The sequence below is a fragment of the Diuraphis noxia genome, unplaced genomic scaffold, assembly GCF_037042655.1.
Source record: "Diuraphis noxia isolate RWA-SAM2 unplaced genomic scaffold, SU_Dnox_SAM2 contig0003, whole genome shotgun sequence".
Classification (NCBI taxonomy): Eukaryota; Metazoa; Arthropoda; class Insecta; order Hemiptera; family Aphididae; genus Diuraphis; species Diuraphis noxia.
The window spans coordinates 43,840,458-43,865,291 of NW_028301713.1; the positions used below are offsets into that span (position 1 = coordinate 43,840,458).

The 24,834-nt window shown below is 26.2% G+C and overlaps 1 protein-coding gene across 8 annotated transcripts in view; it reads right to left on the minus strand.

Moving 5' to 3' along the window:
* The window catches only part of Glut1 (Glucose transporter 1), an 84,837-nt gene that overhangs the window by 30,666 nt on the left and 29,337 nt on the right, over positions 1-24,834 (minus strand). For 7 of the 8 annotated variants that reach the window (XM_089222745.1, XM_089222750.1, XM_089222749.1 and 4 more), the window contains exon 3: positions 9,397-9,481. The gene's annotated coding sequence lies outside the window, so the exon portion shown is untranslated. Of the gene's footprint in view, positions 1-9,396; positions 9,482-12,786; positions 13,075-24,834 lie in introns of those variants that run through there. The other variant, XM_089222746.1, reaches the window with a different exon arrangement.

The window sequence follows — 24,834 nt, forward strand, 5'->3', positions numbered from 1 at the left end:
TAATTTAACCAAAAAATATTGAATTTTAAAAAAATTCTAAAAAATAAACTACTTGACTTAGATAAATATTTTCATCATCAAAATTGTGCTTATAATCAGATTCACAAATAGAATATTTTGAATTTATCCAAAATTTTTTTATTAAATTAAATTTTTTTTTATTTTCAGTACTAAAAAATAAACATAAAAAAGTGTATTATACATGTAGCGCTAGGGTAAATTAATAAACAAAAAAAAAAAAAAATAATAAATAAAATAAAATAAATTTGAACAAAAGTAATTCCAATTAAGTTAGTTCTAAGTTAGTTGTATAGGTATCTGTTACACCTTGTATAGCTGCTAATATAGCACTATTATTAATTATTATTATTATTCATAACTAGTTTTGCAGTATCTGCACGATTACTGTTATAGAATCATCTTTTTTATGATTTTTATTTTTTGCATTCTCAATAAACTTATAAACTCTAAAATGCCCTATATTTAAGTATTATATTGTGCAGTTTTATAACAACTAAATGTACTCATAACTCATAATCCATACCATATTATTTACACTAAGTTAGGTAGGTACTCTAAGTTATCTAAGGAGAAATCATCTAGTAACACAAGCGTGTAGTTATGCATTCGAATCTATATGGACTATTACGTCATTATTATATTAATATTAATATTAATATATACTTTATAAGTATAATGATTATAGTATAATTATAGTTTACGAGTTTATTAGAACTCTGATACATTTTTTTTACCAATAAAACCGAAAATGCATTGTATATATTTTATATATTAGTTAAAATGTTTAATTTAATTCTTGTATACATAAAGTACCATGGGTATACATTAATTTATATATATTATTGGTTAACAAAATGTTATATTATTAATCTTTATTAATTTATAATAATAATATCAATTAACATAGTGACTGTTTCTATGAGTACCTGACACCTGTCAATAAATACGTACTACGTGTTCAAATAATTTTGCATATACTTATTGGTTGGCAGTTACGCAAATAAATTATTGGATATAGGAATTTCAATTGAATAAGGAAAACGCTTCTTTGTTAACAGTTTAAATTATTATTATTTAATTATTCTCGGACAGAAAATTTTTTTCAATAGATGAATTTCATGAAATATCTTTAACACAAAAAGTAGGTACCTACAGTAATATTAGACTAGATTCACTCTTGAATGTGACGTAGGTATACACAAATACGTTAATTTATAAGAATACCGAATAACAAACAACTGTTCTGAAAAAATACCTATTAATTATTATTTTATTTTTAAACTTTTATTCTTGTAATTTGATATATTTGGATCAATATCAAAAATGGTATTTTATCAAATCATCAATGAATAGCCCGAAAGGTTAATAAAATCGTGCTATTTCTGTGTATAAACATAAACGTAATGCCTAAATTGGTCGATAGCATAATAACATATATAGGTTATAAATAAGTAGCCATGTATTAATATTAGGTTGATTGGACGTAATCAAAAGATTAAATTTTATGAATACAGAACTGGATACCTATGAAAATTAAGTGATCAACTTCATAGTATAAATTTAGTGTTTTTATAAATTAAATAATGATTCAATACAATGTAGACTCTAGTATGTATGTAACAAGTAATTACTAATCAACAGTATTTCAAATGAAAATATGTATAGGTATAGGTAAATCTATCTTACAAAATAATATTATTCATTAAAAAAAAACAACTATTATGATCACAATATATTATTTATTATAAGGAAAACGTAACTATACAAGGTAAATAATTCACCTGGGTACTATGCATGTATTACCAAATGTATTTTATTCTATTAAATATCTTTTCCTTGATAGTTGATACACTAATATAGACATACAGTATAATATTATAAGTACCTATTTATTTTATACTTATGTAAGTGATGTATTGCAGATAAATAATACAAGATCACCAATCACCAGTAATACCAAAATAACTATACACCTAAAGTCTAATTTTAATTGATGACAACTAAAATAAAAGTTTTTAGCGAGAGTTACGAGCCTAATATTAGTTACACTTTAGTGATTTGTTTCATGATCAATACAGGTTTAAGACTTCAATACCTGATGTAATTATAACTTAATTTTTGTGATTTATAAATATTTTCCAATATAGAGATCCTAATAAAAAATTGTGTATCTAATCTACATATAATACAATTTAAATAAGTGCTGAATAAATTCAATAATCGAAACATTGATTTGGCTCTAAATTTTAGATTCTAGGCTAATTCAAAAATGTATTGGTTTTTATATTTAATGTAGGTATCTATATGGATGGTTATAATAATAAATTTTTTATGTCATCCCTTTTTATAGTTGAAGGCTGTACAGAAAAACATCAGGAAAACAGGAATAATTCATGTAACTAATATTTAATGATCCCGATTCTATTTGATTCAATAAAAAAAAAATCGCGTAAATCGTGGATGTCGCTCTGCTGTACAGTAGGTTACAAGTGGGTTACTGCAATGGATGGAATTAAATTTGAATCCAATGATATTATATCATTGTATACGAAAAACAATTCTGAGCGGAGACGGTTTATCTGTCTAGATTCTAGACATTTCTTTAGACTCTAAAATATACGATAGATTATTAAAAATTTTCAAATCTTAGATTTAAAAAGAAAAAAGTAGCTCAAATGTTTTGAAAATTTTACCATGTCTAAGTAAGGCTAATATAAGTAAACAACCCAAATTTCAAGTTTTTACGAATATTTTTAACCAAATTACAACAAAAAAATTCTCAAAATTAAGATGCTTCATAAATAAATAGCTCAAAAATGGCAAAAATTTTCCGAACATTAAACCGTAAAGAACAAAATCCAAAATACAACAGAAAATATCTCTAGTCATTTTATATTTGAAGCAATATTTCTGATAGAAAACGTCGTCCGTAATTATTTAATATTACAAAATCGTGAAATCGTACGTTTTTTCTCCTTTAACCACTTTTATTTCGAGTTCCGTTTCGAAAATCGAAAAATGACATCTTTAAAGTACCAGCTCAAGAATATTACCTTTTAGAGGGAGAAAAAGTGTTCACAGAATAAAAAAGAAAAAGAAATAAACATCATTGTAAAACCAATATACATTCCTCGCTGCGCTCAGAATCTAAAAGTTGTGTAAGTGGGTGCAACTCTCTGCTGAAAGTACAGGAGATGAGTGGGTGATAGATAAATTATGGAATGATGGAATACGAAAAACTATTCTTAAGTGAAGACAGTCTGTCATTTTAAATATATGTACATTTTTTGATATTATTTGTATTAAAGAACCTAATTTATTTAATAGAAATATAATACAGTTGGTAGGTTAAATTATTGATTTTTTCTAAAAATTTTTAAAATATTATTGTTTGTATAAAATAATAGACCTAAAAAATATTCATGTATAATATAACTATAACCCACGAATAATATTTTTAAATTACAACAAAATAACTAGAATCGTTATTCTATGTTTGAGTTATTTATTTCGTTAAAATCTGAACTTAAATTATCTAAACAAAATTATGTTTATTTGTTTTTATATTTTTTGGTAACAGTACTAATTGCATAATATGAGAGACGCCTTGTTTTATGTTAATAATTCTTAGTTATAAAAATTGCACGCATCATGTTCTTTACAAAATGATTTTTCAAATTTTTATTTTATTGGCATGTATATTGTCAAAATTTGAATTTAAAATAGGTTCTTATAAAAGATAACGTGCTTATGCATCTTTAATATTTTTAATCTGCTGTTATAACAACTTATGGAGAAATCTTGTATTAAATTGTCAAACTCTTTGGCCCAATGTATTAATCGATATTTATAGAAAAAATATGATATATTTTAAACGTCCAAAAAAACTAAAAAGAATCAGCATATTTTGAAAAACATACCAGGTACAAAATGATAATATAAACATTTGATGGACATTTTAAATATCTATACCTATTATACGGTTAATTGTTTTTGGACTACAAAAACATAAGAAAATTATATTGATCGTTTAAATGGTTTTATAGCAGTATTAATATATTATATAATAATATACTTAGTAATATAGACTGATAGACCGTCCCCGCTCAGAATTGTTTTTTCTTACCTATACAATGTTTATCATGGAATTCAAATTTTAACACATACATTTCCGTGACCTACTTTTTAATGACGAAGTACCCTCGGGATCTACTATTACTAAATACACTTGTACAACAGAGCCGTTACCTACTTTCCACCTTTCCGTAGATGAACATTTTTGCCATAGTCTATAGTAATTTTTGACGTGAACTTTTATTATCTTAACTCATGTAGCCCATCCCTATAGTCATTACTGGGATAATTATAAAATATAAATAAGCATACAATTATTCAAAACCATATTAAAAGTTTAAACAAACTGGGTACATTCAGATCCAGGCTACCGAAAATGAAGAAATATATTAATAAATAAATATAATATTAAAGAGATTGATTTTCAACTTTAATTATACTTTATGTTAAGAGATTTATTTTAATATTTGCTATTTTTGCGAACATAAACTTAAGTTTTCATTAAAAACGATCCCATATGTTTGGAAATAATTCTTGAAGTAGAAATAACTTTCTGCAATAAATATATAGGAGATTTTAAGTAGGTAAATATACCAATCGTATAGGATTTTATTTTTATGTATACATTATACAATAATCGACAACATGGAATATATTTAGGTCAGATAGCATTGATACATAAGTTATGATTAATGATACATTACTTTACAGACTTAAATGATAACATAACCACTTTTTATTTGTATTTACTCAGACTTATTTATTTATCTGATACCGCATGTATTCATCAAAATAACTTCTATTCAAAATAATGATTATACTTTTTAATTAATTAAAAATTATTCTTAAAAGTTTACAATTTGTTAGTTGTATAAATACAAAACTAATATTAAAAATTTAATATACGATCAATAATTTATTATATTCATGAGAATATGTTTAAGCGATTAAAATGTGAAAAAAGTTGCGTTTTTCTACTAGTGATAATTTCTTAATGATACTTAATCACGCTTGAATAATAATATAACAGATATTGAGATATACGAATAAAGAATATAACATAAAATTATGTACATAATAAATGCATTTGAATATTTCCCAGTTGTTTTGTTTAATACACGTATAAAATAGGGTTTCGTACTCTCATTATCATAGATTATGATTTATAGGTTATTTTAAGGAAACATTGAATTTACGAAAATATGAAATTTAAATAATTTGCTTTCTATATTGGATGAAATATAGGTGCAATGGTACATATATAATATGTTTAAAATCAAGGATAAAGATTATATTAGGATATTTCCATACGTATCAATGGAAGAAAATATTGTATAAATATAAGTAAATATTAATTATCATACAATTAATTATTTTTCACAAATCTACTATTACAAGGTTGTAGGTACTAGTATCTATGTTCTACCAACTGTCATATTGTTATTTGATTGAATATTATTATAGACTAGGCGCTTTGATGCTTCGAATAAAGATGAAAGGAAATTAGCTAACCTATCTAGTATACAGAGTTAAAATATATATTATTTTTTTCAGCATTGTTGTAAAATTACTTTAACATTACATTATATAATTTATAAATATATAAAATAAGCAATAATAATATTCCTGGTATATTTTATGTAAATAGTTTATTCAAATAACTTAAGTACCTATAATAAAATTAAAAATTAGAACATTGCATACATTTTAAATAAGAAAAATATTTTCTTGTAAAGATAATTTTAAGATAAAATAAAATTAGAATAGTGGTATTCAATTACAAATTTACAACTATTGCTGGTAATAATATTGTAAGGCGAATCTTATTAATTAACTATTAACGGCTTTCAAATTGATTTTGTAAAAATATAAATGTTGGCTAATATATACCTGTAACAGTCATACTATATAACAATTAATGCAACATTTTAAATTGGATACTCTACATTAACACTACTTGACTACATATTTTACATTTATGTTTTCATAGCTATACCGCACAACTGCACATTAATAGAATTTAATATATTTGTCGACCTATTATGTGGTATTTATATTTTATTTAAAAGTATGTCTCTCAGAAATAAATTGTCAATAAGAACTTTAAAATAAATGTTAAAAGTCGAAATGTATTAAAATTTTAATTTATGATGTAAATATTTATAATCAATTATATTTAATTTAATATAGATAGGTATTAGGTAAATATAATAGGTACCTATTTAAAAATATAAATTTAGATTTATTTAATAATGTTATTAAACATTCAAATAAATAAATAAAAATGTGTTTTAATAAATTACATACGTAAGTATCCTAATATTCCTAATGGCGTGTGAAAAAGGTCACTAAGTTTCCTAATAGGTTACTATAATTACCGAATAATTATAATGAAACAAAGTGGTTTTCAACATGATCGACGGAGCATGATAGAAAGAAATTATCACTAGCACGTAATTTCAATCCCCCCTTAGTCCTCTCTCACTTATCCTCTGACAATTTAAACGGAAAATTATAGTAATTAACTCGTCCATCGTTCTTTTAAATATGGTCATAAGGGCTAAGGGGTAGTAATTAAAATTTTAATTTTATGCTACAACATAATCTAACTATATAATTTCTTGGAAAATTATTATAATAAAATTGTCTTTAGATTAAAATCGGTCAATTTGTAAAAATTAATAATTTTATCTTTGAAAATCAGATTTTACTTTTAACTAATGAAATTACTTTTATATTTAATGCAAAATTAAATCAATGATTTTTCATTAAATTTTTTTAATGTATCGGAGTAAATACAACATGTTTTATAACTTTTATTCTTAGATTAGATTAAGGTTCGTCCTAGTATCTATAACTTCATGATCGTTAAACTATGACAAACTAAGGTTTACATAATAATATAATAGGTATTATCAAATGTGTTGTGATATAAGTAGAAAATACCCCACTTCACCAATAAATCGTCATTGTAATCATAAAATTTAAAACAATTATTTAAATATTTAACAATTAGCTTATTATTTCTAACTATTAGTTTAATATTTAAGCATCAATATTTTTGAGATATTATTCGAATTTAGATGAAGAAATTAAAACTATAGAAAGTTATTTTAAAAAAAAAAGGATAATAATGAAAAATAAGTGTGACCATTATGAATAAATAATATAAAACGAAATATGTAGATAAATGTATAAGCTTATGCATAGACTGAAAAACTAAAAATTGAACTTAAAATGAGCTTAAATAATCACTGGAACCTGTAATATAATTCATTGTAGGTACTTCTATAGAAGTGAATCCTTTTTTTAATGTGATATTTGTATGTGCAGTTACCATTAAGAATTCAATAAATTGGTTGGTTGATAAAGCTATTAAATAATTGTATTTACTTAATTTAAAATCAAATCAGAACCCATAAAACAAAAGACGTTCACTCACGTTTACGATTAACATAAAACCTTGGTGGTAGTCACGAATACACATAAAATGCTATCGTTGTACATAAATAGACGGAAAAAAATAGTGGTGCCGTTTTGGCGAACGGAAAAATAAAGTAAGTCGAACAGGTGGAATGGAGAGACCAACATAATTCAGGCTAAATAATAGCAGGAAGCATGCAAAATATAAACTGTCAGTGGAGCCTTAAACTTGTTTATGATTTATGTAATATATATATATATATAATAATATAATAAATATCTGCAGGTTAGAACAGTGCTTGTGTTCCATGTATGTCTGTTCCAACCCATCCCCTAGCTCGTAACTACTACCTATCAAACAAGGGTCATAATATACTGAATGTTAAAATAATAAAATTTATTTGAAACATTTAATATCATGTATGACATAATATGCACATTAATACATGTCTAGAGATAGGGAGATACGATCGTATTATTACTGATCAGTGATTTACTCTTGATATCTTGTAAATACGCGCGGAATAATAGTTTTACATAACATCACTGAAGTCAGATAATCGATACATTTAGTCATATCAAAAACTATATTAATTTCATTCGAAAAATATTTTGTTTTTAAAATGTAAAAAAACATACGTAACTTTAACATTTCATATTCCTAAAACCGTAGGTCTGTTATTATGGTATAGTGAATTAATGACTAGTGACTACCTATCTACGTTTCTTAATATTTTGGGCTCAGGACACTTTGGTCGTTTCCTCTTCTTCGAACATGAGATATTGATTGTTTCAGAGTGCATAAAAAATACTTAACACTATAGACTATAGGCTCCAATTTAGTATTTCAATTTTAAATTCTTTTTTAAATCTGTTGAGATTATTTTAATATAATGTTTTACGCAGTGTTCTACCTACAAACGGTCGACGATTTCCGACCGGGAACAATTAATTGCAATGAAAATAATGTCCAAGGTTATATTTGATAGGTATGTAGAATACATGTTTTTAAATTTAAATAATTATGATAGATGTATAGAAGAAAACAAACATATTTTTGCGAAACTTCCTAAGTACGTGTTGCACTCTATTGTATCTGTAGGTACATGCTCAGTCGCTCTGCAAGTGCAACACATTTCTTTGATATTTATTTTTACTATGAAACTGGTATGTTGATAAAACCAACAAAATCTTTTAATTTTTAAATGAAAACTTAAATTTTTATTCTATAATCTGCAGAAGCAAAATAATTGTATGAAATGTTGACGACGTTGATTGTTATAAGTAACTTATAATATTTAAATTCCTTCAATATTATGTGGTACCTATACGTAGTAATACATTTTATTAAGTTTATTCAATTTCAGATTATAAAATTTGTTTAAAAAACTACAATTTGTTGTTTTTAAAAAAGGGTGAAAAAAATAAATACAGTTAAAATATTAGAAGTGCATCAGTTTATCTTTTTGAAATAATACTAGCGTTAAACGGATCACTCTGTATAAATTTATATAATAGTCCTGTGTAGTTAAATGTTTAATATTAAATTGACACTATAACCGATAGTAGGTATTAATACCGGCTGCTCCCATGAGGATTTTTAACCACGAATAATAATTATAATTTATACATTGAGGTATACGAGATACACAATAATATATAGCGAAATTAATGATGGTCAATAGATTATATAATAGGTATAATAATTAATAGGTATATATTTACTAATATTACTATTTATAAGAAAGTTTTTGTTTATATTTTAAACAAAATTATAGGTATGTACGTATAATATATTAATATAGGAATAAATATGTAATACGTTATACATTTATAATGTATGAACTTAAATTTTTAACAATTTGAGATGTAACTTACCTCGACCCCAAACAGATATTTATTCATTTTTTATTCTTATCTCTTTGCTGTTTAGGATTTAAGAGTTGATAATGATAGGTACTTTCTGAAACACACATAAAACATAAAAACTTATTTAGATATATCAATGTGTGTAAATATTACTTCATATTATTTACTTAAATAATACAATAAAATATATAAAATAAAGAAAATCAACTCAAGTATTACACGTATAATATAAACAATAATAATTCCATAGCATATGAAGTATATAATAACTAATTTAGACTTATTTAATAATGTTAATAACTCGCATAATTTATCCAAACAAAATATATGTTAATAAGAGGTAATATTTAAAATAAAATTGTTTAAGAACGATAGAATTAGACTTAAACAAATATAAATGCTGAAATATATGACCTATGTATACAAAGTTTAGTACAAGGATTAGGTGATATTATTTTTCTTCAAATTACTGATTTCATTGAACAATACAATTTTGAGAATAGTATGGATACAACTGTCAATTCCTATAACTTTATATTGATTAAGTAAAAAATTGTATCTATATTTTATGAAATATACCAATCCCCGCATTTTTGACGTCTATTAGTTACGTGTACCTAGTACCTATACCTATTACAAATTACAATAAACATTATTTGATTTATTCAAATATTCAATCAAACATCTTTATGAAAATATTTCTTGCCCATGTACAATTGAACACGTTTTTAACATTTTATGTCAAATCAACATGCAATTCTAGAATATGTAGGCGTATAGGTAGTTGTTAATAAAATTTGAGAGACGAAATATATAATATGTAATAACCTATGCCATAGGTTTTCACTGTTGATTTGTCTATTTTTTCCAAATGTCATGAATGTACCTATGTTAAATTGGTGACTTTGATAATTACTATATGTATTAATTTTATCCATTTAAAAAACATCCATCAGACGCTTATTATCTTATAAATAATAATATGTGATACATTTTTTCAGTTTTCGAAGTTAATTCGAATTGGCCTACAATTTCCATGATTTTTTTTATAGAAAAATGTCTTTAAAAATATATCTAAAACAACAAGTACAAACTATTTATGCACTTAATTTACATACTGAGAGGTAAAATAATACAATTATTTCGAGCGAAGCTATATACATTTTTTAACCTTATGATGATAAGGCTTTGTATTGTCACCTACGTGAAATTAATGTATTTATCAATTATGACTATTACTTTGGTCTGAAAAAAAGCATTTACCGTCATCAAAGGCCATTTCTTAATGCTTCAGGTGGCATCTTAAATTAAAATCTCAATGCAGGTGTAACATAAGTTTCATTTTATTTACTCTTGAGTCTACGAAAATTTAATCAGCATAACATAAATAAATAAACTTCTTTAAAAATAACTTGATTACCTAATTGTTTACTATTTAGTTATATATTTTTTGAAACTTGTTGAAATAATTTTATAACTAGTAAGAGTCTATAGATAAAATTGAAATTTTAAAACTACACTAGCTAAATAATATGAAAATTCAGCCTTGATTTAAATATGATTTTGCAGTGAACTTCAGTGGATGTATAATTGAAAAGAGTGTACCAGTGTAGTATGTAGATATCGAATTGAATAGTATTCACGTATACAATACTACGTGGAATGTCACGTATATACACTAATAGTTTGAAGATGGCGTGTTGATCACTTCTCATGTAAAAAGTCGAAGGAGTTTCCTAAATAGTAAATAGTATATACCTTTATAAGTTTAGGAAATACGACAACAATTGTTTTTGCTACATACCTACAAGTAATTCTCTTGTAATTTAAAATGCGATTGATTAAAAATATTTTATTGAAATTATGTGACTGTATCTTTATTTCAATATTTTATGAGCACATATATATATTAGAATTTTTATAACAATGAAATATTTTTGGAGTTTCGACTCTATAATACATAAAATAAAATTGTTGTTTTATTTTTAATGCTTCTTAAACTTATCAATACTTTATAAACTAATTAAAATAGTTTAATATTTTTAAAGTAAATAATTTACTTAAAATAATAATTATATATATATATATATATATACATATCGTATAAGTAGGCAAATCATTGACATAAATCAATTAATAATCGTTTAGGCATTTTAGTATACTATTATAAATTTGTATACATACTAATATAGTAGTATGCACATAAAACATATTATGTTATGTTTAAGGTATCTACTAGGAATGTAGGTGAATATATATTCAACAGAAAATGTATTTGTTTTTTTACACCTTTTTGTTTGCGTGATCATTAATCTATAAACGCGCGCACGATATCATACGACAAGCAAGACGCTGTAATTTCAAATACTTAATATGTGGAATTTCCACAATATACATTTTGACTATTATAATAAGTATAGATATGAAAGGAGATTCAATTAAACCATAACAGTAGATGATACATTTTGTAATTGTAACAAATTGTTGCCAATTACTATGCACTGTTACTGTATATACGTACTAAAAAGGCTTTACGCCTTTATATTATACATAAAATGCGTTGTCATAAATTATAATAATCACTACACACATTACACGTCTACGCATGTCATTAATAATTTATATTAATTGTGAAAATTAAATGTAAATAGAAAATATATACATATATATTTTAACAATATTCTTAATTTAATTATATTAAGTATGGTAATTATAGAATATTGGTATATATTGTGACATGTTGATTGTATGTGATGCACTTATGTCTGTTTAAATGATGTTATTACTTTTGACAGCATTTATTACAATATAGCATAACCTACTTTATGTTATGAAAATAATTTAATTATTGTAAACTTCAGACAAATGAAAGTATTTATTCATTAGATGACATATTTAAGTGATAGGTATTTGTTAGAAGATTTCTTTTTTTCAGATACTAATCGGTAACTTATAAGTAAGATTTAAAAAGTAAAATTGACTGTTTTTGTAATTCATATATTAGCTGATGATAATAATAAAAGCCAAATCAACCAGAACATGTTTTTATTTCAAATATTAAACTCAGACATATTTAAATTTAATATTTTGTCCACTCCAATCAAAAAAAAACGTTATCTTTATTTTATATTAGGTACATGTAAACTAATATCTGTTTTATATAAAAGTAAAATATAATAGTTGTTGAACTACTTGAAGTCTTGAACTATTAAATTTTGATGACGGCGGAAAATTTATACGAATATCATTTGATATTTTTACTTTCTCGATGTTATGGTGATTTAGTGAATAGGTTAAACGCTTGTATCGATAATGTGGTATATTATGTAACCATTATTAAAACAAGAAAACAAAAACAATTTTGCAGATTTATCATTCTAAAGTTATTGTTGTTGTTACCGAGAATAAAATAGGTTTTTCAGCGCACACACCACTGTCGTGTCGAATGAAACAAATCGAAATATGTTCCAATGTTTTGCCGATCGCAGGATTGAAAAAATTATTGTTCGACCATCACTGTGTACCGATCGAACCGACAACGGTCAGGTGTTCAACTGACACGCGTATAAACTAAACGCGTGGCGATTCGTTCCATTACTAAAACTACTTAACTACATATTAGTGAGTGGTAAGAGGTGAGCGGCGGGTGAACCTTGCCGTTACAGCGATGTCCTACTCCCAATGGTTGCGTGATTACAACTGAGAAGTACCGAGTAGTGAGTACATCTGACTATTTGTTTTTTATAGTGACTAGGTCTACGTCTTAGTACGCTACAGTCGCTATAAATGTTGTGATAGTGACGATCGCATTACGATTTGATGATAGCCTTGGCAAAACATGGCAAAAAACCGGTTGGTATTGTATCGGATGTGCGATAGTTGACCTGCAGTACGACATTACGTCAATCGAACGGTTTGTTCCATTATAGCAATACCAAACATGATAAATTAATAATATATATATATATGTATATATATATATGTGAAATATAAACCATTAAACATTTTTTAATTATTGATTTTTAACTTCTGCATTTTGAAAACTTGATGAATTTGTGGTATATTAAACGGCTAAAAAGTATGTTGTACGTTTCATAAGAATAGTAGCCAGTAGGTACAACTAAATTATTAAAAAAAGGTTACATTTTTAAAACAGTCTACTGAAATTGTGTAGGTATAGGTGCTTAAAACTGTAAAAGAAGAAGCAGTCACTTATTATAAAAGATTCCATAATCGGTTTGCAACTCATTCCAATCCTTTAATCAAAGCTCTTTCATCAAATGTTATTCCGGGTAATCCTCCAAGGCGTTTAAAACGCAACTGGTGTAGAGATATGCTAACTTAATATTATAATATATAAAAAAAACAAATAAACAAATTCATATTATATATTATATATAAATTAATGTATAACCTCAATTTATAAGTGCTATCACTGGGTGGCTGCTTTTATCAAGCTTATTCATGTATTTTTATTTATCTTAGCTAATACTCTTATTTTACTCTTATTATAAATGTGTATATAATAAAGCAAAAAAAAAAAAAAAGTATAGGTGCATGAAAAAAATTCGTTACGGTACGTTAATATATTAGTTAATAAATAATAATCCTCCAAAAATAAAAATAATAAAGTAAATATACATGCTAACCCTGACTTACCCAGCGTTTTAAAATTTACTTCTGTTTTTGTGATTAATAAGCGACAATAATATTATTTTTAATTTTACATATTTTCAGTGATACAAATATATTAATTGAGAAAGTTTTTTTACTTCTAAAGTAACTTTGAGATCTCTTTTTATGTCCATTAGTCCATTAAAAGTAAATGGGTAAAAATTAACCCATGAGTAATATTTATTAATATTATCTTGGGATATAGTTTTATAATTATTAGTGAAGGTGAGTAATCTATAGTAGATAAATAGTCACGCCAATACATGTCATAATATTCGTTGTCATAGAACACAATATTAGATGATAACGACTCTTATTTTAATGTTGTATGTATAGATATAAAAATAATATTATAATATTTAAATTGAGCATATTGGATAACGGAGTATATTAAAAATATTTTTATTAGTCACGTTTATTACTTTTATCACTTCTGTAGTCTATATAATGTGCATTAGTGTAATTGTGCATATGTGGATATTATTTGTGAGACACCGTAGTTGGTGACATCATAAACTAAAAATAATAATTAAATACAATACACTCAAAAAAATAAAAATAAACTATTAAAGAAGTATTGAAAAATACAGCTTAAAATATGGGAACAATATGATAAAATGTTTACTCTCCTCCCTTTTCCACCAGAAAACGCATTTGCCCAACAGAATTGCGCGCAGTGACAGATTTCGATAGTAACTTTTTTGAGGCACGTATGATTGAACTATAGTCCATCGTGGGCAAACTGCAAAGTCCGGTGAAGTAGAACTTCGTCATACCACATGACTAAGACTTATTACAAAACTTTTCTTAGATTTTACAAACCTGCACACGCTGATACACACAGTATGCGCAAAATTGAGAAATTCCAAATCACGGCTGTATAACGGCATAAAGATGACCTGCTTCCATCTCTACAAGAAATCTATAAATAATCTATAATCTAGATTAATTTTGTCGATATTTCAAAACTTCTCCGCCGATAATGGTCGATCGAAAGTGATGGGACATACAAATATATGTATAGCCATATAGGTACTTTCAATCTACAATTCTACATCGTACACAATAATATTGTTTTACCAAAATTTCGACACACTACACAAGTACTATAGCCTATATAGGTATTATATTAATATATAATATTATATTGTACATGTTATATAAAATTGTAAACTAGAAAATCGTCAAAAACAGTTAACAGCCGTTTTCTGGGCACCAATAGTTAAAAGAAAATTCATGGTCGTCAACACATGGATACCTACAGAACACCAAATATCCCATATGGAATTAGAGTAGGATATAGGTACCATGGTCGCCAGTGAAGTTTGTGCGCCGTTCAACTCCATGGTGTGACAGAATAATGCCCGACCGATTTCCGAGGATATTGCGTGTGCAGTGTGTCTACAAAGTCTCTGTGCGTGTGTAAAGGTAAGAAGAAGAAGCACATCAGTGACCTATATTATTCATAAGTTTCTATTATTGTCAGAACAAATAACTTTTTGTATGTATAATGTACTACATAAACACTGTATAGAATGTGTGATGTGTGAATGACATTATATTATAAAAGTTTGTAAAATCCAAGGAAAAGTAATAAAATGTCGGTAAAATAATCGTGTTATGCGCTGTCCAACTATATGTTAACATAATATTATAATTATAAATCATATTTGTACCCAATTAATAATATTATGATTTATGATGCATATTATTTATTAACGTAATTTCGTATTATTCATAAAGATCCTATATAATAAATAATAATAATGTCACTGCTCAGTGCTCGCGGTGAGTTCTTTTACGTCTTACATATTTCGTAATATTCACTATTGAAATATGCTCCTTATAAATGTCTGTACAGATTGTACATATTGTACATAGGTATTGTTTATAAATATGAAAAATAAATAAATTAGATCATATATATTCGTAATAAGTACCACGTATACGGTATACGCCACTAATGCCTCTATAGTAATGGATCTACGTCTACGGAGATATTATTGCAAGGCATAGGGCGCGAATTTGGAGATGTGAAAAACAAAAACGTCCGCGTTACGGTTGACGTAAAAAATGGAGCATTTACGCTGAAATGTCATATACCTTTATGTATTATTATATTAATGTATTGTTTATAGACGCGAGACATGATGGTTACGGCCATGGACATTCAGCCCAGAGATGTAAAAGCATACATTGTCTATTATATCCACTATACCTACACGTTAATGAATACCATATTATTATAGTAGCAAACATATATGCACCCTTGCTACTGCAGTTGGCGGGCGGTCATTTGTCTTGAGCTGTTCAAAACAACAGATGATGTTAATGCAATGGATTTAATTATTTTAGAAAAAATAACCTATGTATTAATTTATCCCTTTAATAGTTTATTACCCATACATAATGTGTACTATATTACGTGTTTTGTATTATGCCATTAGGCATAACTGCGTAAGCATAATATGAAAATATCTAGATTATTATGACTGGTATCATATAGGAATATCATTTATAAACAGCAATAGCATTTGCAATAAACAGTTTTAATATTTTCGTGTGTTTTCGAAAAATAGGTAATATTTCAATTTGAACTTATAATAATTTTACTTATCATATCCATTATGAGTTATGACCCATTAATAAACAAACAGACCAGATACAGGAGTAAACATTTATTATAGATTAAGTACATTATCAACACCACTACGAAATATACATTAATTTTGTTAAAAGCCATTAAATGGCCAAATTTTTTTTATAAGCATATCATATTTTAGTATTATCATGGTGATAAAAAAAATATATTAAATTCGAATACAATCTAAAAATAGCCATTCAATTGTTTCAAATACTTTTTAGTTGTCAAAAGCTTGAATGATAAATACGTATAGTGATGGTATTAATGATATTAAATATTTATATTTATAATTTATCAGCTTTATATTTTTTTTTTTTATATATATATATTATTATTATTATTATCAGAACCTAGACTTATAATTTTCAAACCTAAATTTAAAAAAAAATATATTAAACAGCAGGAATTTACGTAATAATAATATTTATTGTTACACAATTTTCACCATTAAATTTTTCAATGTAAAGCCACATGAATTATATGTGTAGATAGCTATATTGTTATTTCGAGAGAAGATATTTATTTAAAATTACACACGTTAATATTAAAATAGTTTTATTCTTGTATAATAATATGGTGCGTATAGAACTGCAAATGTAAATATTATCAACATAAAACGCACAAGATATTCTTATACAAATTTCTTAAACAAAAGTAGGTATATAGAACAATAATTATACACATATACATACGACCAGCGAGGTAAACGTAAAAAAATACATAAAAATTTTTCATATAAATTATTAAAGAGAACTTTATTTCCTAAAATAAAACAAACAAATAGTTCATAAAAATGTATTTAAAAAAAGGTTGTTGCATAAAAATATTATTATTACTATTAATAAGTTTTAATTTATTTTTACTAGAAACAATCTATACAGTTAATGCACAAAAAGTTTATGTGTTAAGAGTAGAATAATAGGATGTGAGGTGTTGAATAAGAAGCTACCCAAATAACCTGCAATGACGACACTATTATCACGATTAATTATATATTAAATTTTTATTTTTATTTTATGTTTTAATTTATGAAAGTTTATGTACGTGTAATGATTATATAAGTTGGTGATTTTAAAAGGTTAGGTTCATGACACCACTTGGGAGTGTTAGAAAAGAGAGGTTTTTATTAAGAGAATTTTAATGGGATAAAAGTGGCTTATGGAAGCGCAAGCAAAAGAATTGAGCTTCTTTAATGACGGGTTTATATGTAATTAATTATAGATTTCGTTTCAGAAGTTTCGATTGACACTTGTAGAATTTATTTTTTGTGAAATACTATAAACTTTCAATGTTAAGGTATGGGATTCAGATTATATAATATATAATATTTTATAACTCAACTTGGTAAAATCAATTAATGGCTAATACAGAAAAATGGAGTAATGTGGTGTAAGTACGTATTCAGGATCAATGTTAGAGGTTAGGTACACACACACACACACACACACATATATAATATAAATTATTTTCATAAAATAAATAAATACCTTCCTTAAAATATTCGTGGGAGGGGTTAACTCTTAATCCCCAGCTTAATGTGGTGGTCCATCATACATATTATGATAAAGAAGTGGTTTGTGGTTGGACGGTGGTAAAAATTCTTGGTGAACATAATTATAATATAGTAATGACTAATATAACAGTATTATTAATGAGTCGACAATTAAATCTGTGATAAATGAACGGTTTAATAAGTAACGTGGATCGCTGAAAACTGAAAAGGATTAAATTATAATAATATATAATATAGTGTATCCGTAAATTACCATGTTTTGATGATGGGTTGAGGTGGGGTGTGGTAGTAATATTTCGTAGCAACGGCGTCTATAGCGTGCATGGATAAAGTCGTGCAGCGTACGGCTTCGGTGACATGGTAGGAGGGTTATAAAACGATAAAATTCAATCGGTAGTGTTTTATTTATTGCGTGTTCCTCGCACCAAACACCATGCATAATATATATAAGGTGGTTAATCCAAGCATGCTCATGTTCCTTTTTAATTTTATCCTTTAATAACGCATTATAATTCAAATTCTGATTTTTGAAATTTTTAATAACATTTTTAAGAATATTATACAATTATATCATATTATTTAAAAAAATTATTTTTTACAGTATTTATAAGGAGAACAATGAGCAGCCGATACAAACTTTTTCTTACTAAGAACCTAGGTACCTTTTTTTTTAACATGTTACTTAGATAAATATTTTTTTTTTTTTTTTGAAGATGTTGATGCGTTAATCAAAATTTGAACGAGTATCATATAATTTCTAGATTATTAAACTTTTGTACAAAAAATAATATTCTTTAATAAAGATTTAACACAAAATATAAAGTGTATTGTGAAATATTTAGTTCTTTGGAGAAAAATCTTTAATAACTAAAAAATTACTCGAACAAATTTTGATTTATATTTCAAGTAAATTTAAATTATAAAAACAATCATCGGTTTGAAAAATTGCAGTGAAAAAGGGTATAGGGTGTCAGGGTGATATCATTTGAGGAAAGTAGTCTGTAGTTGCAGGATGCTCCTCAAATGATATATGTATATAAAATTCAAGTATTCTGCAAATATGGTCCTTATTCCTATTAAGCCTACTTAAAGAGAAATGAATTATTTAAGGATAAAAGGGGGGTAATGCCGACGCTGGACGAATCACTGTATTTCCTCATTGAAACCATGGACCACCACCATACCAACAATGACGGTACAGTGGGCCTGTGGACAACCTGCAGTGGTGAGAAGTTGTGATGGAAAGTATAGTACCTATATGTATACAATACCGATTGTGGCGAACTGCGAACGGCGCGCGGCGTGCATATTGGGGCAGTAGCGTCTAGCATTAAAGCGGCACACGGTGGTAGAACGTGTGCGAAAACTTGAATTAAAACGGCGCAGAGACGAAACGCCTCGCCACAGCACTTGCGGTGAGTGGTGATGGATTCAGAAATGGTTTCAGACGTCAATACGTCACAACGCACTCGTTTTATGACGTCATCAATCTCGTTCAAAGTCGCACACATCGATTACAAGCGCACCGCCATTATCGTTCAATGTAATTCAGAAATCACAACCATTTTTTTATAAATATATTATAAAACAAAATATAATTATTATTGATATTGATCGTTTTATTTTATCGTTCACGCGAATAGGGATGTATATCTACATTCTACAATTACTGGAACGATTTTCCAAAACTGTGGGATTCGATATAGCTCCATAAGGCTAAATAATGGTGTACATATTTCATTTAAATATTCAAGTTATTTTGCTAAATTTCGAATAAAAATAACACTTACACTGCTTTAAAATATATAAAGACAAAATATAAGGTTTCATTTGAGGTTGATATATAATACGTTTATGTATATTATATTATGGACCTATCTAACTATACAAGTGAAATATTGATGAATGCCATTACATTTCTGTGATTATTTTATTGCTTTAAAACAAAAATAGAAAAAAAACAATAAAAAGACAATTAAATTTGTATTATGTGCTAAATGATGATCAATCCAATGAATCTTTTATTACTGACAATAATTTATTGACATATTTATAGTTAAAAATTAAAAGTACCTATAATTGAAATCATCTAAATATGTTTATGTCTATATAATATAATGTATAGTTTAAAAAAAGCATCATTTTAAAATGTTATCATGTATAAAATATGCAATTTAAATATTTGATGAAAATTCCAAGTATTTATAGTTATTTGTTTTTGAGTCACGCAAAAAAATTACAAAATCAATATTGTTAAAAACTGGTCTTACGACTCTTACGTTTAAATTTTGGGTTTTCCTTTAATTTTTTTGTTCTCTCAATTATTTTTAAAAATACTGAGAATTTTCAATTTTTGCCTTTCAAAATTACCGAATAGATCCAATATTCCACCTACCATAAACCATCCCCAAAGTTGAAAATTGAAGCAGTTTTTTATTTTAAATCGTGTATACGTTATACTAAAAAAAAACATGATTGTTTATGAATTTATGATAATAAAATTATGATTGTCATGCATTTTCTATGGTTTAAAATCACCGTACGAAAAACCGCAAAATATTAAATAAAAAATTATATATGGGTAGAAAAGATTAGTTAGAATAATGGGTGAAAATATCAAGTTTGTATGACTATGCCTTCCTCAACTATAAATAAATGTCATAGTAAAAAATACATACACTCCTCAATGAATTCGGTACTATAAAATACGACACTTACATTTTTAAATAATCAAATCTTATATAGTCTTGGAAAAGGTATAAAGGAAATAAGGCAATAAAAGAACTATTCCAAACAAGAGATTTACCGTTTTTTTAAACATCCTTATTAACCATGTACCTACTAAACTTTGATGTGTAGAATCATCATTCTATACGATAAAATGTACGCTATACGCAACTGCACTGTGTGTTTCAGTATTATTAGTATTTTTATTTTATGTATTGTGTGTTGAAATTAATTAATCTTAATACCTTATATATAAAGTCCCTGACATTGTTGACTATGTGTTGTCATTGTAAGAATGTTATTGTTCTTGGCTCAAACCATAGAGTAATATTACTCTATGGCTCAAACTGTATTTAAAAGAATAAATCATGGTTAAAATGGTGCGTGAAAGTGATTTTGGTAGCGTGACGGTCGTTGACACCACCACGATGCTGTGCTGAACTACAATGATGTCCTTGGCTTGTCTTTTTATTATGCTATAATTTCACTGTAGTCAATATCATTTTACAACCAGTAAAATCACTTTATCCACAGTGTATACATAGGTACACTTTTTAAAATATACGGGTAATGCACTGTAACGTGTTATCTGAGTATGAATTATGCAGTCTACCCTTTATACTAATAAGTAGAAGTAATAAAAAAATCGTACTTTACTCAAATAAAAGGTAGTTACAGTTTTTCAAATATGATAATTGATAAAAAAAAGTAAACAATTGTTTTACGTTAACAACTTTACTTAGTAGGTATACGATAATATAGTAGGAAATAAAAATCATAAACTAAAATCGACATTTTAATTTAATATATTCTAGTATAAATAAAATATAAATAAATCTCTGCTATTTTATTCATGGGTGTTTAAGATTGAATGGTAAAAGTTACTTTAATTCAATCATAACAACTGGTACATTTTTTTGATTCCAAGGCGAGAAATTCGATTTATAATAATGCATAATTTTAGATTCTAAACGAAGTGATGAATGTATTGATTTTACAATGATGTGTGTTTTTTTTTTTAGATTCTGTACGAAGTCATGAATGTATTGATTTTACAATGATGTGTTTTTTTTTTGTGTGTGTCTATACAGCATAAGTTGCATAACTAGTCGAAATAATGCTTCAATTTCAAACTTTGGGAGTGGTTTCCGATGTAAAAGTGAATATCCTTGGTGCATTATAGAGGTCAAAAGTAAACATTTTCCAACAGTTTTCAAAAAAATCGAGAAAAAACAAAAAAAAAAAATGACAGAAAAACGAGAATTTTTACGCAAAACCAGTTTTCGACCAAATCGATTTTTTTATATGGCTATAATTCAAAAACTAATCACTATAAACACTTAAAATTTTCATCAAATGTTTATGTTAGAGATATCTATAAACAGTTTAATTTTGACTTTTTTTGAGTAATTTATAGACCACTGAAATTTTCAATTTATCTGGGAATTTTTTTTTTGAAGTGCCGGTAAAAAAATGTTGGACGACCAAAATAACTTAAAAATTTAATACAAGGTTCCTTATGAGTTGTTCTTATTGCAGCTAAAAATAAATAAAAATCTTTAGTCACAATTTTTTTTATAAGCGTTTATATGGTTCAAATTTTTACGAAATCTGTCGAAAACGCGAAAATTTGCAAGTAATTTTGAAGTTGAAAAATCATAAAATTGTTTGTGTTTATAACTAAGGATTAGAAATACAACACTTAGTTTTTAATAAGTTTTCCTTCAAGTAGCTATAATGAGAACTCGAAGCATCATTATAGGGAAAATTTTAAGTGCGTTTGAATTTTAAATTTTTACGAAAATAGCGTAACGATAACGATTTATCCTGAAACGATTTTAAATATTTGTTATTATTCAAAAAGTATAAGTCGTAGATACTTGAAAATTTTACCAGTTATTTAAATTGGAATTTTTTTTACATGATATAATTTTCAAAATATTTTAGTCTTTTTTTGAGGTATTTATAGACAACTGAAATTTTCATTTTTTCTGAAAAATTTGTTTTGAAGTGTCGATCAATTTTTCCAAAAACATTGCATGTAGTTATCATAATTCATATTACCTTATATTATAATAGATATACATATTCCGGGTTTGAGGATAAATCGTTATCATTACGCGATTTCATAAAAATTTAAAACTCAAACGCTCAAAACATTTTTCCTATAATGACGCTTCAAATTTTCTGTATAGCTATTTGAAGCAAAACTTATGGAAAAATTAGTGTTGAATTTTATAAGTTATAACCTTAGATATAAATATAAACAATATTATGAATTTTGAACTACAAAATAATTTGCGAATATTCATGGTTTTGACGAATTTTTGTCAATATTTGATATTCAAATGCTAATAAAATTTAATTTGAGTTTCCGGTTGACTTTTTATTTGTGATAAAGATTGAAAAACTTTTAAGGAATCTTGTATTACATTTTCAAATCTTAGATTTAAAAAGAAAATTTGTTATGAATTTCTAGCTTGAAACAATTTGCGAATTTTTGTGATTTTTACGTATTTTGTCAAAATTCAAAATTTGAATGCTTATAAAAAATAATTGTGACAATGAATTTCTTTTAATTTTCAACCGCTATTGTAACAATATGTTAAGAGCCTTGTATTAAATTTTCAAGATTTTCTACCCAAAAAATAAATTTTTATCGATATTAATTTAAAAAAAGCTAATAATGATCGAAAATTGCATATACCTATGAATAGTTCAACTTCAATCAAAAATCTTTGGAAATTTCATGGTGGATAGAATATACTTATATAAACATTCGGTGAAAATTTCATGTATCAATGGTCATTTGTTTTAAAGTTACATCAAAAATCAAAATCAATTTTGTCGAAAACTGACTTGTACGTAAAATTTCCTGTTTTCCCCTTATTAATTTTTAGTTTGTTTATCCCGATAATTTAGAAAAATATTTAACATTTTCTAGTTTTGACCCCCCAAAGTACCAACTAGATTCACTTTCTGATCGAACGAGGTACTGAAGTCAAAAATCGAAGCACTTTTACAGCCCCAAAACGTGATGGCAGACACAAAAAAAAACACACATCATGGTAAAATCAATATATTTTAGTTTCACTTAGAATTTAAAATACATACTAGAAAATCATATTACATAAACTACAGCAAATTACCTATATTGTTTAAAAAGACCTTATTTCTGTTAAATGACCCATATCATTAGTATTGTTATCTCAGAAAATAGTAAAATAGATTATATATTTTTTTTTAATTTTTTTTTCTGTAGTCTGTAGAGTAATTACAGAATATAATACAATGGTCAACGACTATATCCCAGGTCTAATTGTGTTACTGTTATTGTGCTAAATAATGATGCAAATGACTCATGCAATTAGCATTTATAATAATTTATGTGATGAATAAAAAGTATGTAAAAAAGGCTTTACCCAAGACCAGAGTCGACCAAAAAAACTAATTAGTAGTATAAGTACGTGTTAAGCAACCGACTGATACACATATGTATTCTTGATTTCCATTTTATAGCTTCCGATAGCAGTATCAAATACCGCAATTAAGAAGGTATGGTATTTTATTTCGTCCCCTCACAACCATAGCAGGTACCTAAGTAGGAAACCTCTCCTGCCAATATGTGCATAAATATGGATACTCTTGACTCAAATAATCTTAACTCAACTTCCTTACAACCGCAAACTCACTATTCCCAAAGAAAGATCAAGTCATAGTATTGAACACAATTGATGATGTTCCTCAAATTGAGCACATAAAATCATTCAGTCAAATAACTAAACAATATTCAATTCGCAACGCATATATCCAACAACAGGTTTTGCACATATTTCGCAAGCAAGAACACTGTTGAGGAGATAATCACCAAACAACCATTCATTTTCGT